This window comes from Balaenoptera borealis (genome assembly GCF_965194805.1).
Source record: "Balaenoptera borealis genome assembly, chromosome: 13".
NCBI lineage: Eukaryota > Metazoa > Chordata > Mammalia > Artiodactyla > Balaenopteridae > Balaenoptera > Balaenoptera borealis.
In genome coordinates this window covers 92,662,790-92,682,747 of record NC_138870.1, presented here as the reverse complement: position 1 = coordinate 92,682,747, position 19,958 = coordinate 92,662,790, and the positions used below count along the sequence as shown (strand labels likewise).

Genomic DNA, 19,958 nt, shown 5'->3' with positions numbered 1-19,958 from the left:
GGCTGGGGGGAGAGAGGTGGTGTTGTGAGCAGAGATCACCCTGTGGCAGACCTGTGTTCAAATCTTAATTTTTTTTTTGGATTCATCTTACAGATATTTACTGAATCCTACTGTGTGTGAGGCACTGCTCTCAGTGCAGTGGGTCTATTTCAGAAACTGAGTGATAGAAGTTCTTGTCCTCAGGGAGCTTATATTCTAGCTGAGGGAGGGTAGCGTGTGTGCGTGTGTGTGTGTGTGTGTGTGTGTGTGTATGGTAGTAAGAGTTTGCAGGTTTAAGTTGGTCACAGAGGGATTCTCAGGGAAGGTGATTTTATCAAACACCTGAGAAGGTGAAAAAATGAGTCATGTGGAGCCGTCTGGGGAAAGAGCTGAGGCTGAGGTAAGGTAAGTGGCCCTGAGGCCACTTCTCAGTTGCTAATTGAGAGGCCACAAGGCTGTGCCGTGGCTGGAAGGGAGGGAGCAGGGAGGAAAGTAGTGGGGGATGAGGTCAGAGAGGAACGGGGCCCGGTGGTTCAGGCCCTCGTGGGCCGGGGCCATCGGAGCAATGGCGTGAGTTACTCATTTATCAGGGGCACGGGGACTACCCCTATGTTGAAGATTGCCCATCGGGAGCAAAGGTGGAGGGAGGGGTGCCATGTAGGAGGGGCTTCATTTCAGGCAGGCGAAGAGGCTGACTTGGCTAGGGCGACAGTGATGGGAGGCATGGAGAAATGGCTGATTCCGGGTCTCTGTTGCTTACAATCTCTGTGATCCTGGGTGGGCTACTTGCGCTCATTTCTCAGTGCTACAGCGGAGATAATAAAACCTGCTACACAGGGTGGTTACAGAGTGGTAGCCAAGCATCGGCCTGGCTCTGGAGGGGCCCTGCCCTCATGCTGCTGGCCTTGCAGGTTTCTGCGTTGCTGCTTCCATCATATTGCAGGGAAAGGCTCTTAAGTTGCTGAGGCTGAAACATAAAGATAACTTCCCGCTGCATAGGCCCCTCCAGTGTTGGCGGCCAAGGAGGTCTTTAGAGAAGTTCCAACCCGACCTTCTTGAGTTGTTGATTCGGAAACCGGGGCCCAAAGTGACAAGTGTTCCCATTTTCCACATAATTCGTCCAGCTGTATGTCACGTCTCACGGCCCCTGGGGATTTGTGAAGAAGCCGAGCGATTTGTGGTCCAACGTGAAGAAAATTGGATTATGGAGCGATAAATTAAAAAGAGTGCTTGATCCGTCTGCTGAAATCCCCATAATTTTGGGCTCCTGGAGTTCAAGATAATCCTAGCAGAGAAAGCAGGAGAAGGGTGGAAGAAAATCAAAATTTCAGCTCAGTTCTGTAAGCAGGGAATGTACACATGTTGGCACAAGATCAAATCTCAGGAATATACTAGCGATGCTGGAGTGAGGTAGCTGAGTGCATTTTTATTGCTCTGTGAAATGTATGGAACTTGGATTTGCAAAGTGCTTTATTTACCCCTCGTTAGTTACTTTATATGACAAGGGTCAGCGTTGCTGTTTAACAAGAGAACCCCTGCTTTCCTTGTGGAATTTCATTCTGGGTGTTTTTCCTACGCTTTAACAATGTCCCCTGCTAGGAAGTCCCCTGCGCCCTTTCTGACTGCTGGGGGCAGGGGTGCTAGTGGCGTGGCAGATCTGGATAGAAGCTGGGCCAGCTTTAGACACAGGCTCATGTGCACTAGGTCATTGGCCCTTGTCTTGATGCAGAAGGACAAGGAGTATCAAAGGACAGAGGCGGTGTTGCTGGTGCAGAAAGGGGGCTGGGGAGGACTTTGCTCCAGGTCCATCCGTGTCCGTCCTGGTTGTTATGGCCCTGAGGGCTTTTGCAGCGTCAGCTTAGCGTCCTGGAGAACAGGCCCCAGAGGTCAGTGTTGTCCTGTCCACGCACAGGAGCGCGACCCCCAACTTCAGCCCCCGATTTCACCCACTGCCTTTTAACCCCTTGTAACGATGTGCTGTGACTTGTTTCCCGAACAGTCCAGGCTGAACCGCGGTGAAATTAACACTGTAGATGAGTCTTTCTCAAAATGGGATCCATGGGTCTGCAATCTGTATGTTCTGAGAGAGGAAGCTGCTATTTCCTTTCAGTACTTAAAAAAAATTTTTTTTTGGCCACTTGGCATGGCTTGTGGGATCTTAGTTAACCCTGACCGGGGATTGAACCCAAGCCCCAGCAGTGAAAGCACAGAGTCCTAGGACCATCAGGGAATTCCCAGGAAGCTGTTCTTTCAACAATACTTTTTAAATTGGGGGCTTATATTTTTAGGATAAATAACAAAACAAAACCTTGTTGTGATTCTTAGCTGAGCTCATTTGCAAGGGAAACGCAGTTTCAAAAAGCAAGACCTGCGCTTTGTAACCAGCTCCCTTCTCCCCTTTAAAGGGGTCAGTTTATTACACACGTTTGGGAGACTTGGTAATTCTAATTGTTTTGACCTTCCGTTTATCAAATTCCTCTCTTTGTAGTGAGGCTCAGGTCAGCCTTCCCACACAGACGCTCACCTTCCCTTCCAATTCTCCGCCTGCTCATTCGAGAGCCGGAGGTGACTTCACCTGCCGATGTTGCGCAGGGACCCCCTGGGGGCTCCTGGGCTGTTGGAGGCTTTGAGCAGTTTGCTTGTTGAGCTGGACATAAGCCATGTGGTGCGTCTCGTGTGCGGAACTCCTTTTCTGGCCCCAGGGGGCTGGTAACTATGCTTCTGGAAACCTGGTACACGGAAGGCATCTGGAACGTTAGACTCTCCATATGGGAGCCTGTCAGGGAATGTCATCACAAGTCGGCCGAGTGGCCTCTGTGGCATCTTAATTGAATGTAAAAAAAAAAAAAAAAGCTACTTATAAAGTAGAAGGGGACAATTTGGAAGGCTAGTACCCAATCTTTGCAAGCAGAAGCCTAAAAAGTACATTCACATGTATAGTAAATCTTTCCCTCTTCCTTCCGTCCTTCTGCTTTGGTGTTTACTGCCCACAAAATGGTATGTATTTTTGTGGGCATAAGTGAGGGACAGGGAGGTACCTGCTTCCAATACCTGTGTCCTAAGAGGGAACAAAAACGTTCCTATGAAAATTGTTTCAGAATTGGAAAGCAAGATCTTGCCGAAGGTTCAGATGAAAACATCTTAAGCTGTGATGTCTGGAAGGTTAGGTTAAACTTTGGCGGAGGAAGGAAAACATCAATTGTGTGAGGGCAGCCTGCTTCACTGAAGTGACCGGAATGTGGCTGGTAGGTCTGGGACGGTGAGCCAGGCCACAAGGAAGAGGCAGGAGTGTGACCGTCGGGTCCTGGGTGGCGGGGACTCGGCATGACTCTTGCAGTGAAGATGAGTGAGTCTGGATCTTAGCTCCATCTCATGCAGCTGGGTGACCCTGGGCAAGTGTGTAGTATATTTCTCAGTGGAGCCTCAGTTTCCTTACCTGAAAGCTGGCATAATAACAGCTATCTCATAGGACGGTGATAGGGCTCAGATGAGGAGGTACATCAAAGTTCACTCTTCTTTTTTGGCCACACTGTGTGGCATGCAGAGTCTTAGTTCCCCAACCAGGGATCGAACCTGTGGCCCCTGCATTGGAAGCACGGAGTCTTAACCACTGGACCGCCAGGGAAGTCCCTAAATTCACTCTGATACCTATCTGCTGTGTAGAAGCTGAGATTTTGATCAAGACTATTATTCTTCCATCCAATCTGACTTAGACCCAAAGGTTCTGAAATATATGGCAGTTGTGCAAGATCCAAAAGGCTGTGAGATTATACCTTTTGCTTCAGCTTACACTTTGTTTTCTTGGCCATCCAGAAATGCTTTCACGTTAGTGTGGGTGGGCACAATTTGGAGTGCTTGGTTAACCCAGCAATTAATAAAAGTGGAGAGGTGACAATCGGTGTTACCAAGCTGCAGTCGAAAGGGATGCATTTGGCCTCTCTCCATGCAAACAGATTGGTGGAGAAGCCGCCCGTGGGGAGGAACATGGGAATGCAGGAAAGGGAAGCTGGTTGGTAAAAGGGACTCAGAACAAAAACCAGGGTGTCAAGATGGGTTGGTTGATTATTTCATTCAATCAACAGATATTTATTGAGTAATTCCTGTGTACCTGATACTGTGCCAGGAACTGAAACTGTACATATGGACAAGGCCTGGCTTCTCCTCTGAAGACGCTCAGGCTGTCATGGAGGTAGTAGACATGTAAGCAGTGAATTCTAACACTGTGAAAAGTACGGGATACCCCGTGACCAAAGGACGGAGTTGATTAGTTTTACGAAAGAGGGAGAGAACAGTTTAGACTTTACGGAAAAGGTGGTCTGAGCCAGACCTCGCTGGGGGAAGAGGGGATTCTAGCACAGGAGACCACAGGAGCAAAGGCTGGGAAGTGTGAAATGAAGGGAGGATTCGTAGTTGTTAACAGGAACTGGGATTGAATTCCAGTTCTGCCACCTTCCTAGCTGGCCGACTGGGCAAATCATGGAGCCTTCCTGGGAGTGTGTTTGCTCATCTGTAAAATGGGCATAAAGAATCCAGGTCTCATGGGGTATGGAGAGGATTCACTCTTAGTTCACGTGAGGCACACCTGGCCCAAGATGACCCCTCCTGTAACAATTAGAGCTCTGAAGTATCCCGGGTTCCTTGAGCGTATCCTGTGTAAGAAAGAGCTGAGACTGGAGATGACATTTAGGGCCAGGTATCAAAAGCATGGGACTATCATACATCCTGATCTTACCTCTGCAAGCGCTCACCGACACCCTGGTTAAGCCATGTCCCCCCCTCAAGGTACCAAACAATCTTACCATTTAAAACACAGCCACCCACTGGTGGCAAGTAACTGAATGTTAGTTGTTCATTCTTTTCTGGGGTGACGACATGGAGAGACCACGATCTCAGGGAGCAGATTTGGAGATGGGGGTGAATTCGTATCCAGCCTTGGAAAGAGCTCAGCTCAGCATTGAGCTAGACCCGGAGTCGAATTCTTGCCCCACAGTTTGTCAGCCTCTGCAGGTCACTTCATCACTCCCAGGTTTAGCTTCTACATCCATGGAATTTGGTCTAAAAGGTATCTACATATCGAGAGGAAACACTTATTTTAAGAACAGGGATGAAAATTCCTTTGAAAGAGGGAACTGCCTTTGTGTAGGAAGACACCTTGATAAGCTAGAACAGAGCTGCCCAACAGAAATATACTATAGGCCACACATGGAATTTAAAAATTCCCAGTAGCCACGTGAAAAAAAAAAGGTAAAAAGGAATAGGCGAAGTTAATTTTAATAATAATAGGTCAGTATAACCAAAATATATTAAAAAATCCTTGAGATATTTTAATTCTTTATTTCATGCTAAGTCTTTGAAAGCTGGTATATATTTTATATTTATAGCACAATTCAAGGGTTGGGTAGCCACATGTGCTTATGGCTACTGTATTGGATAGTGGACATGTTGGGAGGAGCCAAAGCCACAGATGAAGTGGCTTTACAGGGAAAGTGAGTTTTCTTCCTCCCTTCTCTCCCTCCCTCACCTTCCCTCCCTCTCGCCATCTGTCTTCTCTTTTAGTCTCTCTCTTCCTTATTTGGTTCCCCTTCCTGAGAGGGCTGAGAAGGTAAATGACCAGTGGAGACCACTGTGGATGCTCTGGGTTAGTGGGTATTCATGGAAAAGGAAGACAGAGATAAATTTCATGGACGGATGTAGGGAAGGGCACAACTCACTGGGAATTCTCAGAAATCACAAAAGCAGTAGCAGCCAGACTGCGTTGAGTGCTTGCTATATGCCAAGCGCTGTTCTAAGCATGTTACTGACTCGTCTTATGTAACTCTCACAGAACCCTAAGGGGTCGTCATTACTCCCATTTTCAAAATGGGAAAACCGAGGCCCAGAGAGGTTTAAGGAACTCATCGTGGACACAGTGCTCTGTCTTCAGAGGCCTGCTGTGCTGGATGCCTCAGAAAATCTTGGAGGGAATAAAAGTCTTAAAAAGGTTCTTGGCTTCTATTTGGCATGGACTGTGGGTGGTTTACACCAGAGGGCTGTGGGGTGGGGAAGCCCCAGGGGTCATCTGGAGGAGCCTGAAAATAAGCCTTTTGAAAGGAGGAGCATTCTTAATTTCCTTCTCCTCTAGGTCCGTGCCTGGTCCACAGTAGCTGCTCGGTGAACATGTGTGGAAGTCAGTGAGGATGGGCTGGCATCACTGGATAGGATGGTCTCTGAGTCCACTGGGCGGCCTGCAGGTGCAACTGTGCCATTATGGGATGGCTTTGTGAATAAGCCCTGGGGGGAAGGGGCCCATGTGGCGAGATAAGCAGCTTGTTCAGATCCAGAGTTCTCTCTTTGAGCTGAGGACAGAGGCTGATTTATACGTCCCGTGCCAAAGCTTTTTTTGTTTTTTTAGTAGATTAAAAAAATTGAATTATAGTAAATATATTCTACAAGCAACGAAGTACAGAAAGCATGTCGTGTACTGCAGGTATGCGGGGGAGTCCACTTGTATAACCAGCTCCCAGATCAAGAAATAGGACCTTACCAGTACCCCAGTGTCCCCCTTGGCCCTCCCAGAGGTGCTTCCTATCCTGGCTTCTGACTCCATGGACTACCTTTGCATGCCCACGCTTTCTAGTGAAGTCTAAGGATTGGAATGGTAGGGGATCTAGTTTGTTACAGCCCTGCATCCCTCATGGTCTCCAGGGTTGGGGTTCTACCCTGGTTCTTGGCGTCCATTGCACAGATGAGAAACTGAGGCCGAGAGGCTCTGCAGCTTGCCCAGGTCTCATGGCTTGAGAATAGATCGCTGATTCAGGCTCAGAGCTGTGGTGCTCCAAAGCCCGTGTTCTTGACCATCCCCCGTGTTTTCTTCTATGACATTTTGTCTACGATCCCAAGGTTGGGATGTTCAGGTTGAGATTGCCTGACGGCGCAGTTTCCGGGAGTGGCTGCTGGGATGCTGCACTGGGTTTGTCCTGAAGGCTCCCGGGCCCGGGGGGACTGAAGGCCACACCTCACCTGCCAGAACGACTTGGCTAGTGGAGCCTGTCCCCGGGTGGGGCGGCAGGAGGCGTCAGCATGTGGGGCAGGGGGGTTCCTCGTGGCCCCCGGGCTTCCCATCTCCGCTCGCTGCTGACAAACGCGCTCAGGCTCTGGCGAGGGAAGCTTTCAATTAACCAGAGTCCAGCAACTCCCTCCCGCTGCAGTGGAAGTGCTCTGTGCTGCCAGATTCAAGCTGAAGGCGCCGGTCAGCTCTGGGGGCAAGGCTGGGGCCGCTGCCTGGGGCACCTTGGATTTCAGCACCGGTCAACGCTGGCTCGGGATGGAGCCGGAGTGGCAGGCAGGGGAGGGCAGCCTCTGTCCAGCCTGCAGGCCCCTGGAAGTGGTCGGAGGTGGGCATGTGTACGTCAGGCTGGGGAGCTTTTGTCTCTGTGTGTCGTGGCCTTCTGCCCCCTCCACTCCCCAGTCAGGAGAGACAGGTGATGGCTGTCATTCTGCAGTTGGCCACAGCCGCCGAGAGATTTGCCAACAATTCTGGAATGGAGACACCCCCCCAGCCTCTTCGGCCCAGAGAATGCAGCTTGACCCATCGAGCCGCACGCAGGCAAGCAGTTCCCTGAGCCTGGCTTTCTCTCCAATAGGATGCGAGTGGAGAGCAGGCAGAAACATAAGCGATTACACTAGGCTCTGTGCCCCTCGGACGGAAATTTAATTCGAAAAGGCAATATAAAACCACCCCTCTGGAGGCAATCGTGTTTATCAAAATAAAGCCAATATTATTATGATAATGCTAGCAAGTGAGTTGTTGAACCGTTTACTCTTTGCTGGCCACTGGGCCTAACAGCAGCAATTGAATGGTGTGGCTCTGAAGCCAGACTGTCTAGGGGTGACGTCTGCATCCTCTGCTCAGCTGTGTGACCTTGGGCAAGTTACTCGACTTCTCCGTCCATCTGTGAAATGGGATCACAACAGTCCCTAGTGAGAGTTGTTGTGTTAATGAATTAATCCACATTAGGCACTTAGATTACTGTCTGACATGTTGAAGTTCACATAGTGATGGTGAAGATGTGTCTAGGGTCAGTTACAGGTATTCTAGGTGGTTTAGTATTCTGAGTTAACAGACAAGGAACCTGAGGCACAGACAGGGTCGGTTCCTGGCCCAGGGTTTCACAGCCAGTAAGTAGCAGAGGTGGAATTTGAACCCAGAGCTACCTGATGGCATGCTTTCCAGTAAATGGTGGACAGAGCCATTATTGGCTTACTCAGGATTTATTGCCTGAGGATTAAATTTATTTCAGAACAACCCTCCTCTCCCAAATAGTTACAGTAAAAACAGGACAAATTCTAATTATTTTATGACCCATTAAAATAATAAACATAACTAATGGCCAGTGAGTGCATTGCCCCATTCCAGCTGCGACATCTCCACTGCCTTATTGTTTGGGTCATGTTCTCTGTGGAAAAGTTTTGAGGTCAGATCAAATTAGAGGCGCTCCTTTTCTCGCCACGGCTGTCGGCTGTGCTCCTGAAAGAGGAGATACCTTGAGTGTGAGGACCTTCATGGTGGCATCTTAGGAGCAGGGAAGACCCGCTTTTTCATCTGTGTCTGTGCTCTGTGTCCTTAATGGGAAGTACACCCGTCACCCCAGCTGGCTGGGCCCTTCTGACTCTCCGTGCCTCTTGTGGCCCATCCTTGGTGTCCATGTCGACTCTCACAAAGGACCAAATCAGCGAGGAAAGATGAGGTTTCGGGTTTGACAAAGGTAGGACGGCACAGTGCAGTCTGCGGAAATAATATACCATTTTCTCCTTTAAGTTCCCTGAGCAGAGGCAGGAACACAGAGGACCAGAGGAGCGGCATAAAGGGGGAGGAAGAGAGATAAAAAAATACACAGTGGGGTAGGGATGGGGGAAGAAATGTCAGGGTGGGAGGGTGAGAGGGGAGGGCATGGGGCAGGAGTGGAGGTGGAGGAGGAGGGAGGTGCAGTGGGTGACTTGAACTTGGATTTTTGTGACATGAGAAGGGTGGGGTGAGACCTCGCAGGAAGCAGATCCTAGGCCTGGTGGGAGGGGGAGGAGGAGGAATGTGAGATGCAGCCTTGGGAGGGTGAAGGGTGTGTGTGAATAGAAAAAGGGGCTCTACAAGTTTTTTTTTGTTTTTTTTTTAATTGAAGTATAGTTGATTTACAATGTTGTATTAATTTCTGCTCTATAGCAAAGTGATTCAGTTATACATGTATATACATTCTTTTTTTAAATACTTTTTTCCATTATGGTTTATCATAGGACATTGAATATAGTTCTCTGTGCTATACAGTAGGACCTTGTTGTTTATCCATCCTGTATATAAAAGCTCACATCTGCTCACCCCAACCTCCCACTCCATCCCTCCCCCAGCCCCCTCCCCCTTGGCAACCACCAGTCTGTTCTCTATGTGGTGATTCTGTTTCTGTTTCATAGATAGGTCCATTTGTGACAGGCAGGTGGAGGCCCATTGTCAGCCATGTAGCTGATCGGTGGCAGAGTTTCCTGTTCCTGATCCAGTGCTCCTTGGCCATGCCTTGTCACCTCTCAGGCCAGAGGGAGACGAGCTTGCTGAGCCGGGTTTGCTGGATGGTTCGGTCGGGACATCTGCAGAGTTGCCCTTCTGTATCAGAGCTTCGCAGGGATGCCCAGCCCCGGGGCCGGACCCCATTCAGAAGAGACCAGACCAGTGAACCTCACGGTGCTTCGTTAGTCCGGGACAGCTCAAGCTGTTGGAGGCGTGCCTCTGTTGTGCACTGCTTATGCCAGGGGTTAAAAAAAGAAACACTCACGCCAATCCAAGGGCTTTTTGTGGGCAGTGCTGAAATAATAAACCCAAACCCAGAGTCCGGCCGCTTCAGGCGTGAGGTTGCGTGTCCTACGGGGCCAGATTCTGGCAGCTCCAGGAGGTAATCAAGGCTGCCAGAGGCGGTCAACTCCGCGCCCTCCTGGGGGGCGGCCTCCCCATTGCAGGGCAGAGGTGAGTGGGCATGTTTTCTGTTCAAAGGATCCGATTTTTAGTGGAAGAGGCTTGTTTGTTTACTCAGTGAGGCCAGTGCCATGACTCTTTACCAAGGCCAGCTCCTGGCGTGAGCGGGGCCCGGCCTCACCGTCCCTGCATTTCACATCTGGCCCTCATGGTCCAGGAGAACTTGCTTCACAGACGTGGAAACTCAGGCCCAGGGATGTAATGACTTGCCCAAAGCTTGTAGGCGGCTTTGGTGGCGGCGGTGGTGATGACGATGGTGAGGATGGGGAGGATGGAGGAATAGGATGATTGCTGCTGTGTGTTTGCCTAGCGAGCCTGTGAAGTTCTGTGATAGCGAAGGCTGTGTTCATTAATAACAGGCGTGGCTATTGTGGGCTGTGTGTCTGCTCGGTGCTCTGCAAGGTCCCCACTGGTTCAGGGAGTGACCGTAAGGCAGACGCTCTGTGTTCCGTTTACAGTGGAAGCGAAAGAGGTCTGGGTCAAGTCAGAGTCTGCAGTCTTTCTGCTAAGCCGCCCGCCGCGTGATGACCGTGCCAGCTTGCTGTGTGTGGTGTGATCCTGTGGGTGGGAGAGTGGCCAGCTGAAAATTGGTGACAGCACACATCTTTATTCTAGCTCCTTCTTCTTTGGCTCCCAGGAACCCAGGTCCCCACCTCCCTGACATACCTCCCACTACCCCTGTCCCCATCCCTTTTCCCAGGGCTGTGTTCTCCTCTTTGTTGATAGAAATAGACGGTATCTATCAATAGAAGGATAGTTTAGCTGAATTAACATTCACCATCACTAGTTATCTATTGACTTTAGTTATCCAAGGCTCTGACCCTAAAAGCATTTTTTCTGAAGATGACCAATTACCTCCGGTCCCTTCATTATGGATGAGTAATCAAGAACATTGAATGTTGCCAAATATCTTGTTGGTCAACTGCCTGGTTCATGCAGTGAAAAAAATCTAGTATTTCAGGGAAAAGTTGCAGAGAGAAAGAAACAAAGGAGGAAGGAAGGAGGAAAGAAAGATGTGTGTGTTTGTGTGTGTTTGCGGGGGTGGGGAGGGTAGGGTTGGATTAGCCTTAAAATAAGAAATAAGCTTGAAATTGAAGATGCAGCTCAAATGTCGCCTGCTCTGAATCCATGTGCTGTTTACGTGGGCAGATTTAGGTACCTGTCCTCAGTCCTCCAACAGCACCTCTGCTCTGACTTCAGAGGTAAGACTTATCAGGCTATATGGCAATTTGATCATTTCCATGTCCATCCTGGGCTGGTGCTGTGTGTTTTATACTGCCATTACCTGACACAGTGCTGGCACATAGTAGGTGCTCATTAAATGTTTACTGAAATGACTTAGTACCTCAGAGCTTTGTAAGAGAGGAGCTTTATGTCACTCTGCCTGCTTAGGACTCCAGATAACCTAGTTACTCCTTTCCAGATTTCTGTTGTCCATATGGGCCTGGGTCACTCTTAATGGCTAAAATGAACTAATTTAAATTTAATTGGAACTAACAGGATGTATGCAAGCCACTGCTCGTTTGATTAATTTGTTTGTATCATTGGATAAGCATTTTAAGGGGCAGCTAAGTACAGAACATTCCGTTTGGCAGACGGACTACAAAGTTGAGAGAGAAGGATGCGGGCTTTGAAACCAGGTTCAGGTCCAGATTTGATACTCTTCTGGCTTTAGGTGGTTCTGGTGGGTAAGAGCACAGATTCTGGGTCTGGGTTTGAATCCTGATTCTACCACTCACAAGCTGTGTGACCTCAGGCAAATTACCTAACCTTTCTCTGCCTTACCTTTCTCTGCCTTACTTTCCTCTTCCTTAAAGTGGGATAGCTTCATGGGGTTGTTGTAGGCTTAGGGTTTTTGTGGGGATTAAACGAGTTACTCTGTGTAAAGCACTTAGAACCACGTTGGTATCTGTTATTGGTAGTATTTGCTTTTAATTAAGCTTCAGTGTCCTCATGTGTATGACCTGACTTTTTAGTACTTAAGTCTTCATAGAATTGTGATGAGGATTGTATGAGTTTCCTGTGGCTGCTGTAACAAAATACTGCAAACTGGGTGGCCCCAAACAAGAGAAATTTATTGTCTTACATTTTGGGGGGCTAGAAATCAGAAATCAAGGTGTATCAGCGGAGCCCTACTTCCTCTGAAACCTGTAGGGTAATCCTTCTCACCTCTTCCTAGCATCTAGCCATTTGCCGGCAATCTTTGGCGTTTCTTGGCTTGTAGACCCGTCACTCCAGTCTTCTGTCATCACATGGCGTCCTGTCTGTGTCTGTCTTCCCATGGGTATCTTTTTATAAGGACATCAGTCATATTGGATGAAGGGCCCATTCTCTTTCAGCGTGATCTCATCTTCATTACATCTGCAATGTCACTGTTTCAACATTAACTTGATCCCACTGGGAGTTAGGACTTCAGCATGCCTTTGAGCGGACACAGTTCAGCCCATAGCAAGGATGAAATGGGAGAACCCATGTGGAGCACAGAACCTAGAAAGAAACAGTGCCAGTAAACGTTAACTGTGCCTGTTCTTATTGTTACCCTGTCCTCGCTGTCATGATGACTGCCCTTGGCTGGGTGACCTTGGGCGGTTCTCAGGGCATCTTTGAACCTCAGTGTCCCATGTACTAACTGTGAATGGTGTGGTCCGTGGCAGGAGAGCGAGGTACTCAACCTCCCTGATGTGCATTGTCTCATCTCTGAAAGGGGGAGGAGGTAGACCCACCTCCCGGGAGGGACCTGCTAGGCAGCATGGGGTGAGGGCAAGTGTGTGCTTGTGGCCCAGACACGCTGGGCTTCCTGTGCTTGCCGTCCCTTGTGGGCCCCTGTGGGTGCCACTGTGCAGTCCAGAGACTGCTTGGGGTCAGGAAGGCTCAGAGGTGTGTCTAGACGTGCGCAGGCTTGGATTGTCCAGACCCCCAGTTGCTTTGCAGTCAAAATGGGAAAAAAAAATTTTTCTCCGCTTGGGAGCTGAGCAGATTTGCTACAGAGAAGTCTAGATATCTACAGAAACAGTCCTAATTTTAGCCTTGCTACACTTAATGCCAACTCGGAGAGTGCAGTGTTGGGTCAGGGCCCAGGGACTGGGGAAAGGGTCAGAACAAGCGCGGAGTAGCCAGCTGACAGGCGAGGAGTGGGAGGATGCTGAGGAAATCTAAGAGGTCATCAAGGGGCTGGGATTTTCTTCAAGGAGAGAATGGGTCTAAAGGGAAGGGCCTGGAGGGGTGAGCGTGTATCAAAAATTAGTACTTTAAACGGAGGGATCTCCCTCCCCTCTCCCTGTCTAAATTCTGCTCGTCTTCAGCTTAGTTCGAGACCACTATTTCCACTTCCTACCTTGGGAATCAGCCACTTCTGCTCTGAATTCGCATCATCTTTTATAATTCTGTTGAAGCATTTATGGCAGCCTCTTTAGTTTTGGGGTGACTTCATGTCCTTGCCGTCCCCCACTTGTTTTCGAGGCCCTCAAGGTCAGCCATGGAGGAGACATGCAGAAAATACATAACAAATGGAAGGAGACATGTCTGGTGATTTCTGGTTGACCAACCAGGGGTAGGCAGTTAACTAGAAAGGTGCATGAAACGTGTGAGTGTTATAAAGCGTACAGAAGCGCTTCCAGTGGGAAGAATCCACTTGCATGGGAATGGAAGTTGCCTGTAATTCTGCTGAGGACATGTTGGGGAGGGCCACAGCAAGAGGAAGCCGTGGTGTGGTGGGAGTTGAATGCTGTGGGTGAGGGAAGACACAGACGGAGATCCTTTTAGGCCATGCAGGGAGCATCACTTCCCGCGGGTCAGCCCTGTCCTCCTGGCCAGGTCAGTTCTTAGCGGAAATCACTGTAGAACATCAAGCATAGGAAGAACCTTAGATCTCACCCACGTCTGTGTGTTTTGAAGTGTGATATTCAAGACAAGCATTTTTACGTTAATCCTTCGTGATTTATTTTCATGTGTGAGACCTATCATCAGCACACGTCCTGGTCCTGATGTGACCATTTGGAAGTAAGTGTTATGCAGATGGAAGAGGTTGCTGGGATGAATTCTGGTACTGAATTTCCATATGCCCTGTAGTCTTTTCAGCAGGATGTAAAGCAACGTGGTTGTGAACTTGGGAAGTTCGTGTGCAAGAGATTGCAGGGTGGGCAGCATGGACCCAGTCAGGCCCCCTCCTTTGAGTGATAAGGAGGTGGGCGAGGCCCAGGTAGACCAGATGGCCCTGATAGATAGAGACAGGACTGGGGCCTCGAACCACATCTCCTCTTGTCTGCCCATCTTGACATACTAGATAGAATTTAAACTAGTTCCTACCGAATACAAGTTAACTCATTTAATCCCACAAACAGCGTTGTGAAGCAAACACTACTTCTCCGTACTACACAAGGCTGAGGCTGAAGGACTTGAAATGACTTGCTGGGGCCTGCCCTGCTGGTAAGATGAAGATCCAGTGATTCCACACAGCCCCTCCCACGACTTTTAGCTGTGTCAGGGAGCTGCAAACCTACCAAAATGAGCTTTAGAGTTTGGAAATAGAAACACATGCAGAGGTGTGGTGCCATCTGCCTCTTTGTGGGAGAGCTCTGCCTCCTGAGTCCTAGAACCCAGGCCAGCATGCAGGCTAAGCTGCTCAGGCCAGCAGGCCAGTCTGGGGCTGGGTAGGAGGAGTTTTCTGGGCAGCGGGATGCCTCCCTCTTGGCTGGCTCTGTGTGTCCAGAGCCAGTGAAAGGCTGTTTGCCCAGTGGGAGAGGTGGGTGCCAGCTTCCCCATTGGTTCTCTTCCCCCTGGGTAGTACAGAGGGGAGGGAGCTGGCCCTGCTGACAGGGTGAGTCAGAACACATCCCAGAATAGAAGCCGGAGGGCATGCATGTGAAGGCCTTCTCTATCCCAGTCGTTTGGGCTTTAAGATTCGTGTTAAAGATGATTAAGCATTCATACGTAACTCTGCTTGTGGACTGCTTTGGGATCGTTTATTAGGGTCGCTTGGCAGTAGATTTCTGAGCTAGCCACACCCATCATGGGGTAGTTAACTGAATCACCCAGGGCCCAGCTCCCTACTTACGCATCTGTTGAGCCTCCTCCCAGCTCCCTCCATTCATTCGTCATTCATTCACTCATTCATTCATTCACTTTTATTAGGCACCCCCTTTGTAGCTGGCTTTCTTTTTGACAGCATTCCCTTTTTATTGTTGGGGGTATTTAATATGTGGTAAAAATGGAAATGTTGGTGTTTCTGTTGCGTCAACATCATCACCCCGTTTATCGAGACTGTAAGCTCCATGAGGGCAGGGGCTTTGTTCATGTCTCTGTCTCCAGCACCTAGAAGAATGCCTAACACATAGCAGGTGCTTTGTGAACATTTGTTGAAAAAAACGAGTGAGTGAACTGAGCGTCTGCTGGGTGTTTGGCCTCATGGCAGGTACTTTACATAAAAATCTTGCTAATTCTCCCAACAACCCATTCTTCACTGTGCCTATGTCTGTCCCTCATTGTAGGGTATCAGCTGGTGAGTGTTTACTACTGTCGTAAGCATTATTGTAAGCACTTGCCCAGCAGATGTTCCTCATCTTGACTGAATAATGTAGCTACTCTTATCCCCATTTTACAGATGAGGGAATGAGGCACAGAGAGGTTACATAACTTGCCTAAGGTCACACAGATCCTCTAGCATCAAGCCATTTTTCTTTATTTCTGTGCCATCGCCATCCAAGAGAACTTTGTGCAAGATGGAACTCCCCTGTATTTGCTCTGTCCACTACCCACAGGTGGTTACCGAGCACCTGAAGTGTGTTAGTGTGACTCAGGAGCTGGTTTTTTAATTTAATTTTAATTAATTTAAAGTTAAATAACCACATACTGCTAGTGAATAGTATATTGGACAGACAGCTCCCTACAACACTATCTCTAAATAATAGTAACAGCTCACATTTATTGAGTACTTTCTATATGCTGAAATTTTAAAAACTGCTTTACATATAGGAAGTGATTTAAATCAATCCTCACAACTGCAGAGGACTTAACAATGGTTAGAGATTAAGTACCTCTTCCCACCTCCAAGATTTTACAGAAAGAAAGTGGTGTAGCTGTATTCTACCCCAGGGAGAACTCTGTCCGACCCCAGAGTTTTAAACGATCTCCCTGCTTTTCTCCCTATTTTCCATGTGTATTGCCATGAAAAATGGGATCTCATTCTTCTAAGTGTTTTTCAACCCCAAACACAATCCACTGCACTCCTTGATAAAGGAGTCAACCCATATGCAGGCTTGCGAACTCACTGTTCCCACCAAATGACTCATTTAGGTTGAAAACATAAAGTTGAAGTGGAGTTGTGTCAATGTCACTCTTAAAAAAAAAAAAAAAAACAACAAGGCGCCAGTATTCCTTACCAGAATGTTCACTAATGAAAACAAACCAACCAAACGAAACCTACTTCTTGATGTAGTGCTGATAATATTTTAAGGTCAGGCTGGGAAGGAGAGAAAGTGGAGCTGAAATTTTCTGCCTCTTGCTGGGTGGAACAGGTGGCTGCAGCCTGTGGGCATGGAGATCAGATTTGACTGCTCCCAGCTGCACCTTCCCTTCTCGAGGATGGGTGAGTGAGAGTGGGCTCTGTGTCCGGGCTGGGGTGACAGAGGAGAAAGCAGAGGTCCCTGAATTTTGTTCCACCGTAGAGGTCAGCCATACTTGGCGATAAAAATTCATCTGAATGTGTTCTGCATGCTGCCCTGGGCCTGTCATGCGTGCCGGTGGTTTATCTAGAAACTGAACTGATCTTGAGGCAGGGCCAGGAATTCAGGTTAGGAGCAGAACTGGGGTAAAGGTGATTGGTAAAGGCACATGGAAAGAGAGTGAGAGAGAGAGGCTGGAGGGATGAGACCACGTCAGGAGCACAGTCCAAATACAGGTGACCACAGGTCATGAGTGCTTTGGGTTTTGGTAAAAAGGAAAAGGAGAGATGTGACCACAGGGCTCTGGGGAAAGCCTTGTTTTGAGGGCTTTGATTGACCAGTTAAATCCAAATTGTTCTTCCTGTTGCTGTCTATAAGCAGTCATGCAGCTTCCCAAACCATCCCCATCTTTTTCATCGCTTTGTCTGTTTGTCCGTCCATCCATCCACCCATCCATCCATCCATCCATCCATCCATCCATCCATCCATCCATCCATCCATCCACCCACCAATCTATCTATCCATCCACTAATCCATCCATCCATCCAGCATTTGAGTCTCATCTCACTTTCCACAGTGCTGGGGATAGTGTGGTGAACAAGGCACCATTCCTACTCTCAAGGAGCTCTCAGTCTTGTCTAGAAACATGTATGTGGACATGTATTTCTGAAGCAAGTAAAGGAAGGCTTTGATGCTCTGTATCCCAATGCACTTTGCTGGTGTAGCTTTCCCTAGTAACATGAAGCCAGCATTGGTTTCTCTACTTCCCCTCTTATCTTTATCATACATGTACTTGTCATGTGTATTGTGCTTTGGGATATTTAATGTGTACTCAGTGTAGCACTTTATTGCATCTTCATGGTAACCCTCCTGAAAATATGGGCCTCCCTGAGACCTAGTTCAATTGTAGGCACAGGTAGGGATTATTCAGGTAAATCAGAGCCCTTAAACCTGGAAGGGACCTTAATAGTCATCAGTGGTCTGCAGGGTCGCTCCCAGCCTTCTCCTCTTTGCCCCTTTTAGATAAGGTCCATCTGGGCAGATTCTGTCATGAGCCATTGTCGGTCAGTGGAAGAAGAAAGGGAAGCCCAGCCTTCCCTGAAGACGTAATTGGAGCCAATCACACACCTCTCTATGCTTCACGGTCACCCGGAAACATGGGAGGGATTTGTTTTGCCAGATTAACAAATGTGGGATTTCACATATTTACTCTTCATTCAGGTAAAACTGAAATCTGATGTGAACATGCCAGTTTGTTTGGCTACAGAAGAATTCCAGGTTGCTATTGGTGTCTTCAAAGTAGGGAACCACAATTTACAATCTTTTGAAAATAAAAGCACTCCTCCTCCCCTTTTAGTCCTAATAAAGTTAACCTGAGCCGAGAATGAGTCCAAGGCCTGACCCAGACGCCTGCGCGTCGGGATGGTATTGTCCAGGCGGGATGGCATTGCCCAGGCGTCGTGAGGTGTGCAGCAAGCCCAGAGGGCAGAGATGCCCAAACTGCTGAAAGGAAGGACAGCGACATTATGGGAGTTTACTTTGCGTCAAGGACTTGATTCATGTTGCTTTATGTTAATTGTCTCAGTTACCCAGGGAGGCTATATTATTCTTCACTTTAGAAATGAGAAACCCATTTGGGACTTAAAACCTTCAGAACTCTAAGATAATACATTTGTCTTAAGCCAAAACAAAAACAAACCAACAAACAAAAAACCAGGAAAACAAAAGACTTGAAGGGATGACATGCCCAAGGTCAAACAGCTGTTGAGTGGCAGATCTGAGACTTGAACCCTAATCTGTCGGCTGCTGTGTTTCCATCTGCCACCCTGCGGAGGCCCAGTGTGGAGGGAATCTTCTTTCTGTTCTCACATTCACACGATCTCGGGTAACTCAGTTGACGTCTGTGCCTGTTTTCTCATCTATAAAATAGGGTAACAATAATAGTAATATCTTGTAGAATTAGTAAGGATTAAGTGAGATTCTTCAGGTAAAACCTGCAGATAATAAGCACTCAGTACATCTTAGCTCTCTAATAGATAAAAAGCTCTAATAGTAACATCAATGATTATAGTTTTGACAGTTTTTACTCCTTATAGCAATTTTGACCATTGTGTTGCTGGACTGCCCCTTCTTTGTCAATAGAGTTGTTGTTGTATTGATGAAGACACAGCTCTTCTAACAAGAATTTGTATTTTGCGATATCAAGCCCACGTGCAGCATCATGGTAGCCCCCGAGACATGTAGCAGAGCTGGGATTTGAACCTAGACCTGTCTTGCCTGCACGTCCACGTGCTGCCTCTCCTGGGACCCCGGTGTCCTGGCTGGCACTCAGTTCCATCTCCGTGGTCCTGGTGACTCTGCTTCTGGCAGCTATGGTGTCAGGTAGGCCCGCCCTGAGTGAGTAGATTATAATCTAGTTGTGGGGGAACCTGAAGCTCTTCTGGAGAATTGAAAAGGCAGGAGCTTGCAAGTGTCCCTCAAGGCCGGGCTGGAGTTTACTGCTCAGTGACTACCCTCTGCCCCCTTCCTTGGGAAAGTCCGGTGTTGTTCCTGGCAGGGTTCAGCTGTCACCACCGCAGAGAAGCCCTCCCTGATAGCGGGACCCTCCACCGCGGGCTCCCAGGCGGAGTGAGTGGAGTCTTCTTTGCTCCCGTAGCAGTTTGTGTGAACTTCTGTTATTGCCTTTTCCATTGCGTGTTCTTAGGGGGTCTGTGTGTCTCATCTCCTCCGCTAGCCGTGAGCTCTAAAGGACGGGGAACTGTGTCTGAGTTAGAAACGTCTGCTTCTGGCCCAGATCTGATCCTCCTCTTCCGGGGCCACGGGAATGATTCCCTTCCCGGCTCCTCTCCATTAGGCAGGGCTGTGCGCCTACTTCTGGCCGCAGGGTGCTGAGTGGAGGTGACTTGCGTACCTCCTGCTACGGCCTTTCTTTGCTGAGGAGCCAGTGGGGCTGGAGGGAGCCGTGGGAGCAGGACTGGGGGTGGCACCCAATGTGTGACGGGGACATCTGCGAACCCTGATCCCCATAGCAGTGTCGAGCGGCCAGGCGTGGCAGTGTGTCCTTTCTGCAGTGAGGACCCTGAAGGCTTTGCAGGGCTCACAGCTGGGATTCGAGTCCATGTCTGACTTGTTCTGTGGCCATGTGCTGCCATTGGCTGGTCCTCGTTTCTTGGGTTGTTGTGATAAGAGTAGGCTAAAGGGGTGTGTGTGTGTGTAAGGGGGGTGTGTGGGTGTGAGCGGGGGAACATTTAGCAAAACTGCGAGGCTTGGTTGCCTTGGCAGAGCGGGTGATGCCGAAGGCTGCATCCTTCGCCCAGGTGTGGCTG

At 48.7% G+C, this 19,958-nt stretch overlaps 1 protein-coding gene across 3 annotated transcripts in view; it reads left to right on the top strand.

The window, feature by feature from the left end:
- The window catches only part of LARGE1 (LARGE xylosyl- and glucuronyltransferase 1), a 596,040-nt gene that overhangs the window by 35,430 nt on the left and 540,652 nt on the right, over window positions 1–19,958 (top strand). The window contains exon 1 of one of the 3 annotated variants that reach the window (XM_082348932.1): window positions 8,420–8,723. The exons of 1 other annotated variant lie outside the window; for it this stretch is intronic. The gene's annotated coding sequence lies outside the window, so the exon portion shown is untranslated. Of the gene's footprint in view, window positions 1–8,419; window positions 8,724–9,814; window positions 9,965–19,958 lie in introns of those variants that run through there. One more of the 3 variants, XM_082348931.1, reaches the window with a different exon arrangement.